General features: G+C 45.3%; 11 non-coding genes across 11 annotated transcripts; 6 read left to right on the plus strand and 5 right to left on the minus strand.

Moving 5' to 3' along the window:
* The first annotated feature begins 2,895 nt into the window (after window positions 1-2,895).
* On the plus strand, window positions 2,896-2,969 carry trnat-agu (transfer RNA threonine (anticodon AGU)). The gene has a single exon. It is a non-coding gene; the product is annotated as a tRNA-Thr (tRNA).
* Window positions 2,970-3,981: 1,012 nt separating this feature from the next.
* trnal-aag (transfer RNA leucine (anticodon AAG)) lies at window positions 3,982-4,063 on the minus strand. The gene has a single exon. It is a non-coding gene; the product is annotated as a tRNA-Leu (tRNA).
* Window positions 4,064-5,741: 1,678 nt separating this feature from the next.
* trnat-agu (transfer RNA threonine (anticodon AGU)) lies at window positions 5,742-5,815 on the plus strand. Its single transcript has one exon. It is a non-coding gene; the product is annotated as a tRNA-Thr (tRNA).
* A 1,012-nt stretch (window positions 5,816-6,827) lies between these two features.
* trnal-aag (transfer RNA leucine (anticodon AAG)) lies at window positions 6,828-6,909 on the minus strand. The gene has a single exon. It is a non-coding gene; the product is annotated as a tRNA-Leu (tRNA).
* A 1,678-nt stretch (window positions 6,910-8,587) lies between these two features.
* Window positions 8,588-8,661, plus strand: trnat-agu (transfer RNA threonine (anticodon AGU)). Its single transcript has one exon. It is a non-coding gene; the product is annotated as a tRNA-Thr (tRNA).
* Window positions 8,662-9,673: 1,012 nt separating this feature from the next.
* Window positions 9,674-9,755, minus strand: trnal-aag (transfer RNA leucine (anticodon AAG)). The gene has a single exon. It is a non-coding gene; the product is annotated as a tRNA-Leu (tRNA).
* A 1,678-nt stretch (window positions 9,756-11,433) lies between these two features.
* trnat-agu (transfer RNA threonine (anticodon AGU)) lies at window positions 11,434-11,507 on the plus strand. The gene has a single exon. It is a non-coding gene; the product is annotated as a tRNA-Thr (tRNA).
* A 1,012-nt stretch (window positions 11,508-12,519) lies between these two features.
* Window positions 12,520-12,601, minus strand: trnal-aag (transfer RNA leucine (anticodon AAG)). Its single transcript has one exon. It is a non-coding gene; the product is annotated as a tRNA-Leu (tRNA).
* Window positions 12,602-14,279: 1,678 nt separating this feature from the next.
* On the plus strand, window positions 14,280-14,353 carry trnat-agu (transfer RNA threonine (anticodon AGU)). Its single transcript has one exon. It is a non-coding gene; the product is annotated as a tRNA-Thr (tRNA).
* A 1,012-nt stretch (window positions 14,354-15,365) lies between these two features.
* On the minus strand, window positions 15,366-15,447 carry trnal-aag (transfer RNA leucine (anticodon AAG)). The gene has a single exon. It is a non-coding gene; the product is annotated as a tRNA-Leu (tRNA).
* Window positions 15,448-17,125: 1,678 nt separating this feature from the next.
* On the plus strand, window positions 17,126-17,199 carry trnat-agu (transfer RNA threonine (anticodon AGU)). Its single transcript has one exon. It is a non-coding gene; the product is annotated as a tRNA-Thr (tRNA).
* Window positions 17,200-17,544: the final 345 nt, after the last annotated feature.

Below are 17,544 nucleotides of genomic sequence, written 5' to 3' on the forward strand. Positions count from 1 at the left end.
GAAACCCACAATCTCTTTTGGACTTTGACAAGTTATTTCTGATGGAGCGCTATGCGGAAAGACATAATCAGCTCTACCCCTGAGGATGACTCGACTTGAAAATGCAGAACATTAACGTTTCACAGATAAAAGGAGCACAACCGACATTAAAATTGAGGGCGCACTGTGATTTGCACTGACTCAAAAGTGATCTTGGTAGACAAACTTCCCTGCTGAAGGTGGAAACGATAAATTGTATTGAGAAGAAGAAACACTTTTTTCTCCCTGCTTTGATTTTAAGCTGATAAAGTAGCTTTTAACACATTGCTCCATTTGGTGGTTGTAACACAAAAACTCCTAGCAGCAGTGGGATTCAAGCCCACGCTCCCAAAGAGAATGGAGCCTTAATCCAGCACCTTAGACTGCTCGGCCACGCTACCCACTGGGCCCTCTTTTTTTGTCTCTACTTGCCTGGAGGAAGACGGGTGGGTTTTGCTCTTGTCGCCCAACTTAGGGGCGTTATGACCGTGGAACCGACTGCACCTGCTTTTTCTGAGATGGTTCCCCTCTCATGGCGAGATCTCGACTTCTTTAACACCTCTGGATAAAGATCTTCTGTGGAGCAGGTTTCAGACCTCTGCGTACAGCACCCTTGATGTCATTTTATTTTTAAAGCAGCCGCATCTGGAAAGTTGTGTCTTTTACTTTTTATTTGAACAACAAAACTACATACAATACAAACAAGAGCACATATAACGTATCAAGAAAATCGTCAGGGGCACATGCTATAATTCAATAACACTTAAAAAACGATTACACAAGGTAAATAAAGATGATGTCCACACAGCTTGTTCTTACATTTCGAAAGAGTCTGTAAATATACCCTTACGTCTATTTTGAACTGTTCAAACGTAGGACTCTTCGCAGACCATTTCACTTTATACCACATTCCTAAACGAGGATGCTTCTCCTGTTTTAGAACTATTTTGGGCGGTATGGCTTATACAACACACCCACAGTATTCTAATGGTGGACTGCAGATCTGTGCTATAGTTCAGTCGAATTCAAAGGATTTGACTGGGATTCTGAAATGTCTCTTGCAAAGGTATTCGGGTTTGCTTGATCCTTTAATAAAAAAGTGATCTGAAACTACCCAGCTTTACAATCTCTGAGGTAGTTGTCACTAAACTCGGACGTGATGTGCCATACATGTGCCGTGTGCCCGTGTGATTTGCACTGACTCAAAAGTGATCTTGGTAGACAAACTTCCCTGCTGAAGGTGGAAACGATAATTTGTGTTGAGAAGAAGAAACAGTTTTTTCTCCCTGCTTTGATGTTAAGCTGATAAAGTAGCTTTTAACACATTGCTCCATTTGGTGGTTGTAACACAAAAACTCCTAGCAGCAGTGGGATTCAAGCCCACACCCCAAAAGAGACTGGAGCCTTAATCCAGCGCCTTAGACCGCTCGGCCACGCTACCCGCTGTGTGTTGTCTCTTTGTCTCATTACTTGCCCGGAGGAAGCCGGGTGGGTTTTGCTCTTGTCGCCCGACTTAGTGGCGTTATGACAGTGGAACCGACTGCACCTGCTTTTTCTGAGATGCTTCCCCTCTCATGGCGAGATCTCGACTTCTTTAACACCTCTGGATAAAGATCTTCTGTGGAGCAGGTTTCAGACCTCTGCGTACAGCACCCTTGATGTCATTTTATTTTTACAGCAGCCGCATCCGGAAAGTTGTGTCTTTTACGTTTTATTTGAACAACAAAACTACATACAATACAAACAAGAGCACATATAACGTATCAAGAAAATCGTCAGGGGCACATGCTATAATACAATTACACTTTATGAAAAACGATTACACAAGGTAAATAAAGATAAGGTCCACACAGCTCGTTCTTACATTTCGAAAGAGTCCGTAAATACCCCTTGACGTCTATTTTGAACTGTTCAAACGTAGGACTCTTCCCAGACCATTTCACTTTATACCACATTCCTAGACGAGGATGCTTCTCCTGTTTTAGAACTATTTTGGGCAGTATGGCTTATACAACACACCCACAGTATTCTAATGGTGGACTGCAGATCTGTGCTATAGTTCAGTTGAATTCAAAGGATCCAGCAATCGTACTGGATTTGACTGGGATTCTGAAATGTCTCTTGCAAAAGTATTCGGGTTTGCTTGAATCTTTGATAAAAAAAGTGATCTGATCTGAAACTACCCAGCTTACAATCTCTGAGGTAGTTGTCACTAAACTCGGACGTGATGTGGCACACATGTGCCGTGTGCCTTTACTTTTGTAAAAAACTGGTATCGGGAAAAGTTTCTTAATATTTCTTTTGATTAGCATGCAAGAAAATGTGATCATTACCTATGGAATTTCCCGCCAGCGTGGAGCTTGAATTCACAACCTTGAGACTCAGTGTTCAAGAGTCACAGAAGAGGTCAGCCTGGTCTTCAGTTTGTCAACGATAAGCTCCGGCAGTGCTCCTCTGTAAAGCAGATTGTCTCACCTCATATGGTGCCGATTCCTGGTTTTCATTTAAGAAAGAGCACTGCAAACACCGTAAACAGTGCAAAACGTGTGATGAAAGAAGTCTTTTCCCCCCTTTGTCTAAAGCAGAACACAGCGGAGTCATGCCGAGGGTTGTGAGATCAAGATTTCAGTGGAGCACTGTCGTCTACGTCTTTAGCTACATGAGTTGGACATCCTCTTGTACACGGAAAGCAGATTGAGATCCTCTGACATGAAAAGTGCCAGATAAAAGCCATTTCTCATCCTTTCTCTTAGTGGTGGAGCTATCGCATGTAAATGAGGAAACTTGCAAGGCGAGCAGGCTCGGTGCACACCGAATGCAGATGTCTCAGAGCAGTTGAGACGTGTCCATGTGGCTGTCAAAGGACAGCACTTTGCCGGCACCGTGGCTTAGTTGGCTAAAGCGCCTGTCTAGTAAACAGGAGATCCTGGGTCCGATTCCCAGCGGTGCCTTTCTTCCTGTCTTACTGTACAGAATTTATCCTTACGGGCAAATCCCATGCCTTTTAATTCAGGTGAATGCAAGTGTTCGTTTCCTTTCTGGAACAACTTGTTTTGAAAGAAATCTATACAGCTTGAGAAAGATGAAACACAAATCTTGCTTATCAGTGAAGAAGAGGTGCTCCCAGCAGGCCAGCTAATACCAGCAAGTTTTTTTTCACCCTGACCCAGAGAATGGAGAAAAGCGAGGCGCCTGTGGCTCTGCAGTGTAATCAGTTCGGGAGTTCGGCGGTTAGCTGAAAGAGTGGTAAATGGAGCTCGCCCCAGCCCGTCCTTATTCTTTTAAAGAGGATAAAAAATTAACTTCGCCGCCACTACTACCAGCTTTAAAAGACTGCCATGGGCACGGAAAAAAACACACCACAGATGACTTTTCTGGAACCGAAGCAGAGATTCCTTTACGAACCAACTGATAAAGCTCAGCCAGTGAATACTGTTAACAGAATGTGAAAGCACAATCAACTTTGTAACTGCAACCACAGGAAAAACAGCAAGAAGCAGGCTCCATTCCCCATTTAAATCTGTCGTGCGAGGCATGCTTTTTGGCACGCATGAAGTAAATCCCACGATCGCTTTTGAACTTGGACAAAGTACTTCCAAAGGAGCGCTATGCGCAAAGATTTAACAAGCTCAACCCCCGCCGATGATTTGGTGTGAAGAAGCAGAACATTCAAGTTTCACAGACAGAAGCAGCACGCCAGCACAGCCAACATTAAAACGGAGGGCACACTACGATTTGCATTGACACAAAAGTGATCTGGGCAGACGTCGTTCCCTGCATAACGCAAAAAGTGGCAAAGCGCTTTTGGGTTGAGAGGACGCAAGAAGGTTTTTGTTTTGTGCCTTGATGTCAAGCTGAGAAAGTATCTTTAAACACTTTGCTTAGTTTCTCGAGAGACTGCCAAAAAGCAGTTCCCTCCCTTTCGTCTGAAGCCAGCTGAAAGGGGGTCTCGACAGAAGCACCTGGCAGCGGTGGGATTCGAACCCACACCCCCGAAGAGACTGGAGCCTTAATCCAGCGCCTTAGACCGCTCGGCCACGCTACCCGCTGTGTGTTGTCTCTTTGTCTCATTACTTGCCCGGAGGAAGCCGGGTGGGTTTTGCTCTTGTCGCCCGACTTAGTGGCGTTATGACCGTGGAACCGACTGCACCTGCTTTTTCTGAGATGCTTCCCCTCTCATGGCGAGATCTCGACTTCTTTAACACCTCTGGATAAAGATCTTCTGTGGAGCAGGTTTCAGACCTCTGCGTACAGCACCCTTGATGTCATTTTATTTTTACAGCAGCCGCATCCGGAAAGTTGTGTCTTTTACGTTTTATTTGAACAACAAAACTACATACAATACAAACAAGAGCACATATAACGTATCAAGAAAATCGTCAGGGGCACATGCTATAATACAATTACACTTTATGAAAAACGATTACACAAGGTAAATAAAGATAAGGTCCGCACAGCTTGTTCTTACATTTCGAAAGAGTCCGTAAATACCCCTTGACGTCTATTTTGAACTGTTCAAACGTAGGACTCTTCCCAGACCATTTCACTTTATACCACATTCCTAAACGAGGATGCTTCTCCTGTTTTAGAACTATTTTGGGCGGTATGGCTTATACAGCACACCCACAGTATTCTAATGGTGGACTGCAGATCTGTGCTATAGTTCAGTCGAATTCAAAGGATCCAGCAATCGTACTGGATTTGACTGGGATTCTGAAATGTCTCTTGCAAAAGTATTCGGGTTTGCTTGAACCTTTGATACAAAAAGTGATCTGATCTGAAACTACCCAGCTTACAATCTCTGAGGTAGTTGTCACTCAACTCGGACGTGATGTGGCACACATGTGCCATGTGCCTTTACTTTTGTAAAAAACTGGTATCGGGAAAAGTTTCTTAATATTTCTTTTGATTAGCATGCAAGAAAATGTGATCATTACCTATGGAATTTCCCGCCAGCGTGGAGCTTGAATTCACAACCTTGAGACTCAGTGTTCAAGAGTCACAGAAGAGGTCAGCCTGGTCTTCAGTTTGCCAACGATAAGCTCCGGCAGTGCTCCTCTGTAAAGCAGATTGTTCGGATCGGTTATGTGGGACGGCACTTCGATACTAAGATCGTTTGCAGCACACGCATGGTTTCCCCCATCACGCAAAAAACATAGACGAAGGAAGCTCTATTGTCTTGGGCTGCTGACTCCCGGATTTAAAGCGCTCTGGGTGCCAGCTAAGTCTCTAACAAGCACACTATAAAGACAGGAATTACACTTTGCGCACGTCACGCATGGAATGGCGAGGCTACTTGATCCAATATTATCTAGTCTCACCTCATATGGTGCCGATTCCTGGTTTTCATTTAAGAAAGAGCACTGCGAACACCGTAAACAGTGCAAAACGTGTGATGAAAGAAGTCTTTTCCCCCCTTTGTCTAAAGCAGAACACAGCGGAGTCATGCCGAGGGTTGTGAGATCAAGATTTCAGTGGAGCACTGTCGTCTACGTCTTTAGCTACATGAGTTGGACATCCTCTTGTACACGGAAAGCAGATTGAGATCCTCTGACATGAAAAGTGCCAGATAAAAGCCATTTCTCATCCTTTCTCTTAGTGGTGGAGCTATCGCATGTAAATGAGGAAACTTGCAAGGCGAGCAGGCTCGGTGCACACCGAATGCAGATGTCTCAGAGCAGTTGAGACGTGTCCATGTGGCTGTCAAAGGACAGCACTTTGCCGGCGCCGTGGCTTAGTTGGCTAAAGCGCCTGTCTAGTAAACAGGAGATCCTGGGTCCGATTCCCAGCGGTGCCTTTCTTCCTGTCTTACTGTACAGAATTTATCCTTACGGGCAAATCCCATGCCTTTTAATTCAGGTGAATGCAAGTGTTCGTTTCCTTTCTGGAACAACTTGTTTTGAAAGAAATCTATACAGCTTGAGAAAGATGAAACACAAATCTTGCTTATCAGTGAAGAAGAGGTGCTCCCAGCAGGCCAGCTAATACCAGCAAGTTTTTTTTCACCCTGACCCAGAGAATGGAGAAAAGCGAGGCGCCTGTGGCTCTGCAGTGTAATCAGTTCGGGAGTTCAGCGGTTAGCTGAAAGAGTGGTAAATGGAGCTCGCCCCAGCCCGTCCTTATTCTTTTAAAGAGGATAAAAACTTAACTTCGCCGCCACTACTACCAGCTTTAAAAGACTGCCATGGGCACGGAAAAAAACACACCACAGATGACTTTTCTGGAACCGAAGCAGAGATTCCTTTACGAACCAACTGATAAAGCTCAGCCAGTGAATACTGTTAACAGAATGTGAAAGCACGATCAACTTTGTAACTGCAACCACAGGAAAAACAGCAAGAAGCAGGCTCCATTCCCCATTTAAATCTGTCGTGCGAGGCATGCTTTTTGGCACGCATGAAGTAAATCCCACGATCGCTTTTGAACTTGGACAAAGTACTTCCAAAGGAGCGCTATGCGCAAAGATTTATCAAGCTCAACCCCCGCCGATGATTTGGTGTGAAGAAGCAGAACATTCAAGTTTCACAAAAAGAAGCAGCACGCCAGCACAGCCAACATTAAAACGGAGGGCACACTACGATTTGCATTGACACAAAAGTGATCTGGGCAGACGTCGTTCCCTGCATAACGCAAAAAGTGGCAAAGCGCTTTTGGGTTGAGAGGACGCAAGAAGGTTTTTGTTTTGTGCCTTGATGTCAAGCTGAGAAAGTATCTTTAAACACTTTGCTTAGTTTCTCGAGAGACTGCCAAAAAGCAGTTCCCTCCCTTTCGTCTGAAGCCAGCTGAAAGGGGGTCTCGACAGAAGCACCTGGCAGCGGTGGGATTCGAACCCACGCCCCCGAAGAGACTGGAGCCTTAATCCAGCGCCTTAGACCGCTCGGCCACGCTACCCGCTGTGCGCTGTCTCTTTGTCTCATTACTTGCCCGGAGGAAGCCGGGTGGGTTTTTGCTCTTGTCGCCCGACTTAGTGGCGTTATGACCGTGGAACCGACTGCACCTGCTTTTTCTGAGATGCTTCCCCTCTCATGGCGAGATCTCGACTTCTTTAACACCTCTGGATAAAGATCTTCTGTGGAGCAGGTTTCAGACCTCTGCGTACAGCACCCTTGATGTCATTTTATTTTTACAGCAGCCGCATCCGGAAAGTTGTGTCTTTTACGTTTTATTTGAACAACAAAACTACATACAATACAAACAAGAGCACATATAACGTATCAAGAAAATCGTCAGGGGCACATGCTATAATACAATTACACTTTATGAAAAACGATTACACAAGGTAAATAAAGATAAGGTCCGCACAGCTTGTTCTTACATTTCGAAAGAGTCCGTAAATACCCCTTGACGTCTATTTTGAACTGTTCAAACGTAGGACTCTTCCCAGACCATTTCACTTTATACCACATTCCTAAACGAGGATGCTTCTCCTGTTTTAGAACTATTTTGGGCGGTATGGCTTATACAGCACACCCACAGTATTCTAATGGTGGACTGCAGATCTGTGCTATAGTTCAGTCGAATTCAAAGGATCCAGCAATCGTACTGGATTTGACTGGGATTCTGAAATGTCTCTTGCAAAAGTATTCGGGTTTGCTTGAACCTTTGATACAAAAAGTGATCTGATCTGAAACTACCCAGCTTACAATCTCTGAGGTAGTTGTCACTCAACTCGGACGTGATGTGGCACACATGTGCCGTGTGCCTTTACTTTTGTAAAAAACTGGTATCGGGAAAAGTTTCTTAATATTTCTTTTGATTAGCATGCAAGAAAATGTGATCATTACCTATGGAATTTCCCGCCAGCGTGGAGCTTGAATTCACAACCTTGAGACTCAGTGTTCAAGAGTCACAGAAGAGGTCAGCCTGGTCTTCAGTTTGCCAACGATAAGCTCCGGCAGTGCTCCTCTTTAAAGCAGATTGTTTGGATCGGTTATGTGGGACGGCACTTCGATACTAAGATCGTTTGCAGCACACGCATGGTTTCCCCCTTCACGCAAAAAACATAGACGAAGGAAGCTCTATTGTCTTGAGCTGCTGACTCCCGGATTTAAAGCGCTCTGGGTGCCAGCTAAGTCTCTAACAAGCACACTATAAAGACAGGAATTACACTTTGCGCACGTCACGCATGGAATGGCGAGGCTACTTGATCCAATATTATCTAGTCTCACCTCATATGGTGCCGATTCCTGGTTTTCATTTAAGAAAGAGCACTGCAAACACCGTAAACAGTGCAAAACGTGTGATGAAAGAAGTCTTTTCCCCCTTTGTCTAAAGCAGAACACAGAGGAGTCATGCCGAGGGTTGTGAGATCAAGATTTCAGTGGAGCACTGTCGTCTACGTCTTTAGCTACATGAGTTGGACATCCTCTTGTACACGGAAAGCAGATTGAGATCCTCTGACATGAAAAGTGCCAGATAAAAGCCATTTCTCATCCTTTCTCTTAGTGGTGGAGCTATCGCATGTAAATGAGGAAACTTGCAAGGCGAGCAGGCTCGGTGCACACCGAATGCAGATGTCTCAGAGCAGTTGAGACGTGTCCATGTGGCTGTCAAAGGACAGCACTTTGCCGGCGCCGTGGCTTAGTTGGCTAAAGCGCCTGTCTAGTAAACAGGAGATCCTGGGTCCGATTCCCAGCGGTGCCTTTCTTCCTGTCTTACTGTACAGAATTTATCCTTACGGGCAAATCCCATGCCTTTTAATTCAGGTGAATGCAAGTGTTCGTTTCCTTTCTGGAACAACTTGTTTTGAAAGAAATCTATACAGCTTGAGAAAGATGAAACACAAATCTTGCTTATCAGTGAAGAAGAGGTGCTCCCAGCAGGCCAGCTAATACCAGCAAGTTTTTTTTCACCCTGACCCAGAGAATGGAGAAAAGCGAGGCGCCTGTGGCTCTGCAGTGTAATCAGTTCGGGAGTTCGGCGGTTAGCTGAAAGAGTGGTAAATGGAGCTCGCCCCAGCCCGTCCTTATTCTTTTAAAGAGGATAAAAACTTAACTTCGCCGCCACTACTACCAGCTTTAAAAGACTGCCATGGGCACGGAAAAAAACACACCACAGATGACTTTTCTGGAACCGAAGCAGAGATTCCTTTACGAACCAACTGATAAAGCTCAGCCAGTGAATACTGTTAACAGAATGTGAAAGCACGATCAACTTTGTAACTGCAACCACAGGAAAAACAGCAAGAAGCAGGCTCCATTCCCCATTTAAATCTGTCGTGCGAGGCATGCTTTTTGGCACGCATGAAGTAAATCCCACGATCGCTTTTGAACTTGGACAAAGTACTTCCAAAGGAGCGCTATGCGCAAAGATTTAACAAGCTCAACCCCCGCCGATGATTTGGTGTGAAGAAGCAGAACATTCAAGTTTCACAAAAAGAAGCAGCACGCCAGCACAGCCAACATTAAAACGGAGGGCACACTACGATTTGCATTGACACAAAAGTGATCTGGGCAGACGTCGTTCCCTGCATAACGCAAAAAGTGGCAAAGCGCTTTTGGGTTGAGAGGACGCAAGAAGGTTTTTGTTTTGTGCCTTGATGTCAAGCTGAGAAAGTATCTTTAAACACTTTGCTTAGTTTCTCGAGAGACTGCCAAAAAGCAGTTCCCTCCCTTTCGTCTGAAGCCAGCTGAAAGGGGGTCTCAACAGAAGCACCTGGCAGCGGTGGGATTCGAACCCACACCCCCGAAGAGACTGGAGCCTTAATCCAGTGCCTTAGACCGCTCGGCCACGCTACCCGCTGTGTGTGGTCTCTTTGTCTCATTACTTGCCCGGAGGAAGCCGGGTGGGTTTTGCTCTTGTCGCCCGACTTAGTGGCGTTATGACCGTGGAACCGACTGCACCTGCTTTTTCTGAGATGCTTCCCCTCTCATGGCGAGATCTCGACTTCTTTAACACCTCTGGATAAAGATCTTCTGTGGAGCAGGTTTCAGACCTCTGCGTACAGCACCCTTGATGTCATTTTATTTTTACAGCAGCCGCATCCGGAAAGTTGTGCCTTTTACGTTTTATTTGAACAACAAAACTACATACAATACAAACAAGAGCACATATAACGTATCAAGAAAATCGTCAGGGGCACATGCTATAATACAATTACACTTTATGAAAAACGATTACACAAGGTAAATAAAGATAAGGTCCGCACAGCTTGTTCTTACATTTCGAAAGAGTCCGTAAATACCCCTTGACGTCTATTTTGAACTGTTCAAACGTAGGACTCTTCCCAGACCATTTCACTTTATACCACATTCCTAAACGAGGATGCTTCTCCTGTTTTAGAACTATTTTGGGCGGTATGGCTTATACAGCACACCCACAGTATTCTAATGGTGGACTGCAGATCTGTGCTATAGTTCAGTCGAATTCAAAGGATCCAGCAATTGTACTGGATTTGACTGGGATTCTGAAATGTCTCTTGCAAAAGTATTCGGGTTTGCTTGAACCTTTGATACAAAAAGTGATCTGATCTGAAACTACCCAGCTTACAATCTCTGAGGTAGTTGTCACTCAACTCGGACGTGATGTGGCACACATGTGCCGTGTGCCTTTACTTTTGTAAAAAACTGGTATCGGGAAAAGTTTCTTAATATTTCTTTTGATTAGCATGCAAGAAAATGTGATCATTACCTATGGAATTTCCCGCCAGCGTGGAGCTTGAATTCACAACCTTGAGACTCAGTGTTCAAGAGTCACAGAAGAGGTCAGCCTGGTCTTCAGTTTGCCAACGATAAGCTCCGGCAGTGCTCCTCTGTAAAGCAGATTGTTTGGATCGGTTATGTGGGACGGCACTTCGATACTAAGATCGTTTGCAGCACACGCATGGTTTCCCCCTTCACGCAAAAAACATAGACGAAGGAAGCTCTATTGTCTTGAGCTGCTGACTCCCGGATTTAAAGCGCTCTGGGTGCCAGCTAAGTCTCTAACAAGCACACTATAAAGACAGGAATTACACTTTGCGCACGTCACGCATGGAATGGCGAGGCTACTTGATCCAATATTATCTAGTCTCACCTCATATGGTGCCGATTCCTGGTTTTCATTTAAGAAAGAGCACTGCAAACACCGTAAACAGTGCAAAACGTGTGATGAAAGAAGTCTTTTCCCCCCTTTGTCTAAAGCAGAACACAGAGGAGTCATGCCGAGGGTTGTGAGATCAAGATTTCAGTGGAGCACTGTCGTCTACGTCTTTAGCTACATGAGTTGGACATCCTCTTGTACACGGAAAGCAGATTGAGATCCTCTGACATGAAAAGTGCCAGATAAAAGCCATTTCTCATCCTTTCTCTTAGTGGTGGAGCTATCGCATGTAAATGAGGAAACTTGCAAGGCGAGCAGGCTCGGTGCACACCGAATGCAGATGTCTCAGAGCAGTTGAGACGTGTCCATGTGGCTGTCAAAGGACAGCACTTTGCCGGCGCCGTGGCTTAGTTGGCTAAAGCGCCTGTCTAGTAAACAGGAGATCCTGGGTCCGATTCCCAGCGGTGCCTTTCTTCCTGTCTTACTGTACAGAATTTATCCTTACGGGCAAATCCCATGCCTTTTAATTCAGGTGAATGCAAGTGTTCGTTTCCTTTCTGGAACAACTTGTTTTGAAAGAAATCTATACAGCTTGAGAAAGATGAAACACAAATCTTGCTTATCAGTGAAGAAGAGGTGCTCCCAGCAGGCCAGCTAATACCAGCAAGTTTTTTTTCACCCTGACCCAGAGAATGGAGAAAAGCGAGGCGCCTGTGGCTCTGCAGTGTAATCAGTTCGGGAGTTCGGCAGTTAGCTGAAAGAGTGGTAAATGGAGCTCGCCCCAGCCCGTCCTTATTCTTTTAAAGAGGATAAAAAATTAACTTCGCCGCCACTACTACCAGCTTTAAAAGACTGCCATGGGCACGGAAAAAAACACACCACAGATGACTTTTCTGGAACCGAAGCAGAGATTCCTTTACGAACCAACTGATAAAGCTCAGCCAGTGAATACTGTTAACAGAATGTGAAAGCACGATCAACTTTGTAACTGCAACCACAGGAAAAACAGCAAGAAGCAGGCTCCATTCCCCATTTAAATCTGTCGTGCGAGGCATGCTTTTTGGCACGCATGAAGTAAATCCCACGATCGCTTTTGAACTTGGACAAAGTACTTCCAAAGGAGCGCTATGCGCAAAGATTTAACAAGCTCAACCCCCGCCGATGATTTGGTGTGAAGAAGCAGAACATTCAAGTTTCACAGACAGAAGCAGCACGCCAGCACAGCCAACATTAAAACGGAGGGCACACTACGATTTGCATTGACACAAAAGTGATCTGGGCAGACGTCGTTCCCTGCATAACGCAAAAAGTGGCAAAGCGCTTTTGGGTTGAGAGGACGCAAGAAGATTTTTGTTTTGTGCCTTGATGTCAAGCTGAGAAAGTATCTTTAAACACTTTGCTTAGCTTCTCGAGAGACTGCCAAGAAGCAGCTCCCTCCCTTTCGTCTGAAGCCAGCTGAAAGGGGGTCTCGACAGAAGCACCTGGCAGCGGTGGGATTTGAACCCACGCCCCCGAAGAGACTGGAGCCTTAATCCAGCGCCTTAGACCGCTCGGCCACGCTACCCGCTGTGTGCTGTCTCTTTGTCTCATTACTTGCCCGGAGGAAGCCGGGTGGGTTTTGCTCTTGTCGCCCGACTTAGTGGCGTTATGACCGTGGAACCGACTGCACCTGCTTTTTCTGAGATGCTTCCCCTCTCATGGCGAGATCTCGACTTCTTTAACACCTCTGGATAAAGATCTTCTGTGGAGCAGGTTTCAGACCTCTGCGTACAGCACCCTTGATGTCATTTTATTTTTACAGCAGCCGCATCCGGAAAGTTGTGTCTTTTACGTTTTATTTGAACAACAAAACTACATACAATACAAACAAGAGCACATATAACGTATCAAGAAAATCGTCAGGGGCACATGCTATAATACAATTACACTTTATGAAAAACGATTACACAAGGTAAATAAAGATAAGGTCCGCACAGCTTGTTCTTACATTTCGAAAGAGTCCGTAAATACCCCTTGACGTCTATTTTGAACTGTTCAAACGTAGGACTCTTCCAAGACCATTTCACTTTATACCACATTCCTAAACGAGGATGCTTCTCCTGTTTTAGAACTATTTTGGGCGGTATGGCTTATACAGCACACCCACAGTATTCTAATGGTGGACTGCAGATCTGTGCTATAGTTCAGTCGAATTCAAAGGATCCAGCAATCGTACTGGATTTGACTGGGATTCTGAAATGTCTCTTGCAAAAGTATTCGGGTTTGCTTGAACCTTTGATACAAAAAGTGATCTGATCTGAAACTACCCAGCTTACAATCTCTGAGGTAGTTGTCACTAAACTCTGACGTGATGTGGCACACATGTGCCATGTGCCTTTACTTTTGTAAAAAACTGGTATCGGGAAAAGTTTCTTAATATTTCTTTTGATTAGCATGCAAGAAAATGTGATCATTACCTATGGAATTTCCCGCCAGCGTGGAGCTTGAATTCACAACCTTGAGACTCAGTGTTCAAGAGTCACAGAAGAGGTCAGCCTGGTCTTCAGTTTGCCAACGATAAGCTCCGGCAGTGCTCCTCTGTAAAGCAGATTGTTTGGATCGGTTATGTGGGACGGCACTTCGATACTAAGATCGTTTGCAGCACACGCATGGTTTCCCCCTTCACGCAAAAAACATAGACGAAGGAAGCTCTATTGTCTTGAGCTGCTGACTCCCGGATTTAAAGCGCTCTGGGTGCCAGCTAAGTCTCTAACAAGCACACTATAAAGACAGGAATTACACTTTGCGCACGTCACGCATGGAATGGCGAGGCTACTTGATCCAATATTATCTAGTCTCACCTCATATGGTGCCGATTCCTGGTTTTCATTTAAGAAAGAGCACTGCAAACACCGTAAACAGTGCAAAACGTGTGATGAAAGAAGTCTTTTCCCCCCTTTGTCTAAAGCAGAACACAGAGGAGTCATGCCGAGGGTTGTGAGATCAAGATTTCAGTGGAGCACTGTCGTCTACGTCTTTAGCTACATGAGTTGGACATCCTCTTGTACACGGAAAGCAGATTGAGATCCTCTGACATGAAAAGTGCCAGATAAAAGCCATTTCTCATCCTTTCTCTTAGTGGTGGAGCTATCGCATGTAAATGAGGAAACTTGCAAGGCGAGCAGGCTCGGTGCACACCGAATGCAGATGTCTCAGAGCAGTTGAGACGTGTCCATGTGGCTGTCAAAGGACAGCACTTTGCCGGCGCCGTGGCTTAGTTGGCTAAAGCGCCTGTCTAGTAAACAGGAGATCCTGGGTCCGATTCCCAGCGGTGCCTTTCTTCCTGTCTTACTGTACAGAATTTATCCTTACGGGCAAATCCCATGCCTTTTAATTCAGGTGAATGCAAGTGTTCGTTTCCTTTCTGGAACAACTTGTTTTGAAAGAAATCTATACAGCTTGAGAAAGATGAAACACAAATCTTGCTTATCAGTGAAGAAGAGGTGCTCCCAGCAGGCCAGCTAATACCAGCAAGTTTTTTTTCACCCTGACCCAGAGAATGGAGAAAAGCGAGGCGCCTGTGGCTCTGCAGTGTAATCAGTTCGGGAGTTCGGCAGTTAGCTGAAAGAGTGGTAAATGGAGCTCGCCCCAGCCCGTCCTTATTCTTTTAAAGAGGATAAAAAATTAACTTCGCCGCCACTACTACCAGCTTTAAAAGACTGCCATGGGCACGGAAAAAAACACACCACAGATGACTTTTCTGGAACCGAAGCAGAGATTCCTTTACGAACCAACTGATAAAGCTCAGCCAGTGAATACTGTTAACAGAATGTGAAAGCACGATCAACTTTGTAACTGCAACCACAGGAAAAACAGCAAGAAGCAGGCTCCATTCCCCATTTAAATCTGTCGTGCGAGGCATGCTTTTTGGCACGCATGAAGTAAATCCCACGATCGCTTTTGAACTTGGACAAAGTACTTCCAAAGGAGCGCTATGCGCAAAGATTTAACAAGCTCAACCCCCGCCGATGATTTGGTGTGAAGAAGCAGAACATTCAAGTTTCACAGACAGAAGCAGCACGCCAGCACAGCCAACATTAAAACGGAGGGCACACTACGATTTGCATTGACACAAAAGTGATCTGGGCAGACGTCGTTCCCTGCATAACGCAAAAAGTGGCAAAGCGCTTTTGGGTTGAGAGGACGCAAGAAGATTTTTGTTTTGTGCCTTGATGTCAAGCTGAGAAAGTATCTTTAAACACTTTGCTTAGCTTCTCGAGAGACTGCCAAGAAGCAGCTCCCTCCCTTTCGTCTGAAGCCAGCTGAAAGGGGGTCTCGACAGAAGCACCTGGCAGCGGTGGGATTTGAACCCACGCCCCCGAAGAGACTGGAGCCTTAATCCAGCGCCTTAGACCGCTCGGCCACGCTACCCGCTGTGTGCTGTCTCTTTGTCTCATTACTTGCCCGGAGGAAGCCGGGTGGGTTTTGCTCTTGTCGCCCGACTTAGTGGCGTTATGACCGTGGAACCGACTGCACCTGCTTTTTCTGAGATGCTTCCCCTCTCATGGCGAGATCTCGACTTCTTTAACACCTCTGGATAAAGATCTTCTGTGGAGCAGGTTTCAGACCTCTGCGTACAGCACCCTTGATGTCATTTTATTTTTACAGCAGCCGCATCCGGAAAGTTGTGTCTTTTACGTTTTATTTGAACAACAAAACTACATACAATACAAACAAGAGCACATATAACGTATCAAGAAAATCGTCAGGGGCACATGCTATAATACAATTACACTTTATGAAAAACGATTACACAAGGTAAATAAAGATAAGGTCCGCACAGCTTGTTCTTACATTTCGAAAGAGTCCGTAAATACCCCTTGACGTCTATTTTGAACTGTTCAAACGTAGGACTCTTCCAAGACCATTTCACTTTATACCACATTCCTAAACGAGGATGCTTCTCCTGTTTTAGAACTATTTTGGGCGGTATGGCTTATACAGCACACCCACAGTATTCTAATGGTGGACTGCAGATCTGTGCTATAGTTCAGTCGAATTCAAAGGATCCAGCAATCGTACTGGATTTGACTGGGATTCTGAAATGTCTCTTGCAAAAGTATTCGGGTTTGCTTGAACCTTTGATACAAAAAGTGATCTGATCTGAAACTACCCAGCTTACAATCTCTGAGGTAGTTGTCACTAAACTCTGACGTGATGTGGCACACATGTGCCATGTGCCTTTACTTTTGTAAAAAACTGGTATCGGGAAAAGTTTCTTAATATTTCTTTTGATTAGCATGCAAGAAAATGTGATCATTACCTATGGAATTTCCCGCCAGCGTGGAGCTTGAATTCACAACCTTGAGACTCAGTGTTCAAGAGTCACAGAAGAGGTCAGCCTGGTCTTCAGTTTGCCAACGATAAGCTCCGGCAGTGCTCCTCTGTAAAGCAGATTGTTTGGATCGGTTATGTGGGACGGCACTTCGATACTAAGATCGTTTGCAGCACACGCATGGTTTCCCCCTTCACGCAAAAAACATAGACGAAGGAAGCTCTATTGTCTTGAGCTGCTGACTCCCGGATTTAAAGCGCTCTGGGTGCCAGCTAAGTCTCTAACAAGCACACTATAAAGACAGGAATTACACTTTGCGCACGTCACGCATGGAATGGCGAGGCTACTTGATCCAATATTATCTAGTCTCACCTCATATGGTGCCGATTCCTGGTTTTCATTTAAGAAAGAGCAATGCAAACACCGTAAACAGTGCAAAACGTGTGATGAAAGAAGTCTTTTCCCCCCTTTGTCTAAAGCAGAACACAGAGGAGTCATGCCGAGGGTTGTGAGATCAAGATTTCAGTGGAGCACTGTCGTCTACGTCTTTAGCTACATGAGTTGGACATCCTCTTGTACACGGAAAGCAGATTGAGATCCTCTGACATGAAAAGTGCCAGATAAAAGCCATTTCTCATCCTTTCTCTTAGTGGTGGAGCTATCGCATGTAAATGAGGAAACTTGCAAGGCGAGCAGGCTCGGTGCACACCGAATGCAGATGTCTCAGAGCAGTTGAGACGTGTCCATGTGGCTGTCAAAGGACAGCACTTTGCCGGCACCGTGGCTTAGTTGGCTAAAGCGCCTGTCTAGTAAACAGGAGATCCTGGGTCCGATTCCCAGCGGTGCCTTTCTTCCTGTCTTACTGTACAGAATTTATCCTTACGGGCAAATCCCATGCCTTTTAATTCAGGTGAATGCAAGTGTTCGTTTCCTTTCTGGAACAACTTGTTTTGAAAGAAATCTATACAGCTTGAGAAAGATGAAACACAAATCTTGCTTATCAGTGAAGAAGAGGTGCTCCCAGCAGGCCAGCTAATACCAGCAAGTTTTTTTTCACCCTGACCCAGAGAATGGAGAAAAGCGAGGCGCCTGTGGCTCTGCAGTGTAATCAGTTCGGGAGTTCGGCAGTTAGCTGAAAGAGTGGTAAATGGAGCTCGCCCCAGCCCGTCCTTATTCTTTTAAAGAGGATAAAA

The sequence above is a fragment of the Lepisosteus platostomus genome, chromosome 5 (genome assembly GCF_059453375.1).
Source record: "Lepisosteus platostomus isolate fLepPlt1 chromosome 5, fLepPlt1.hap1, whole genome shotgun sequence".
Lineage (NCBI taxonomy): Eukaryota > Metazoa > Chordata > Actinopteri > Semionotiformes > Lepisosteidae > Lepisosteus > Lepisosteus platostomus.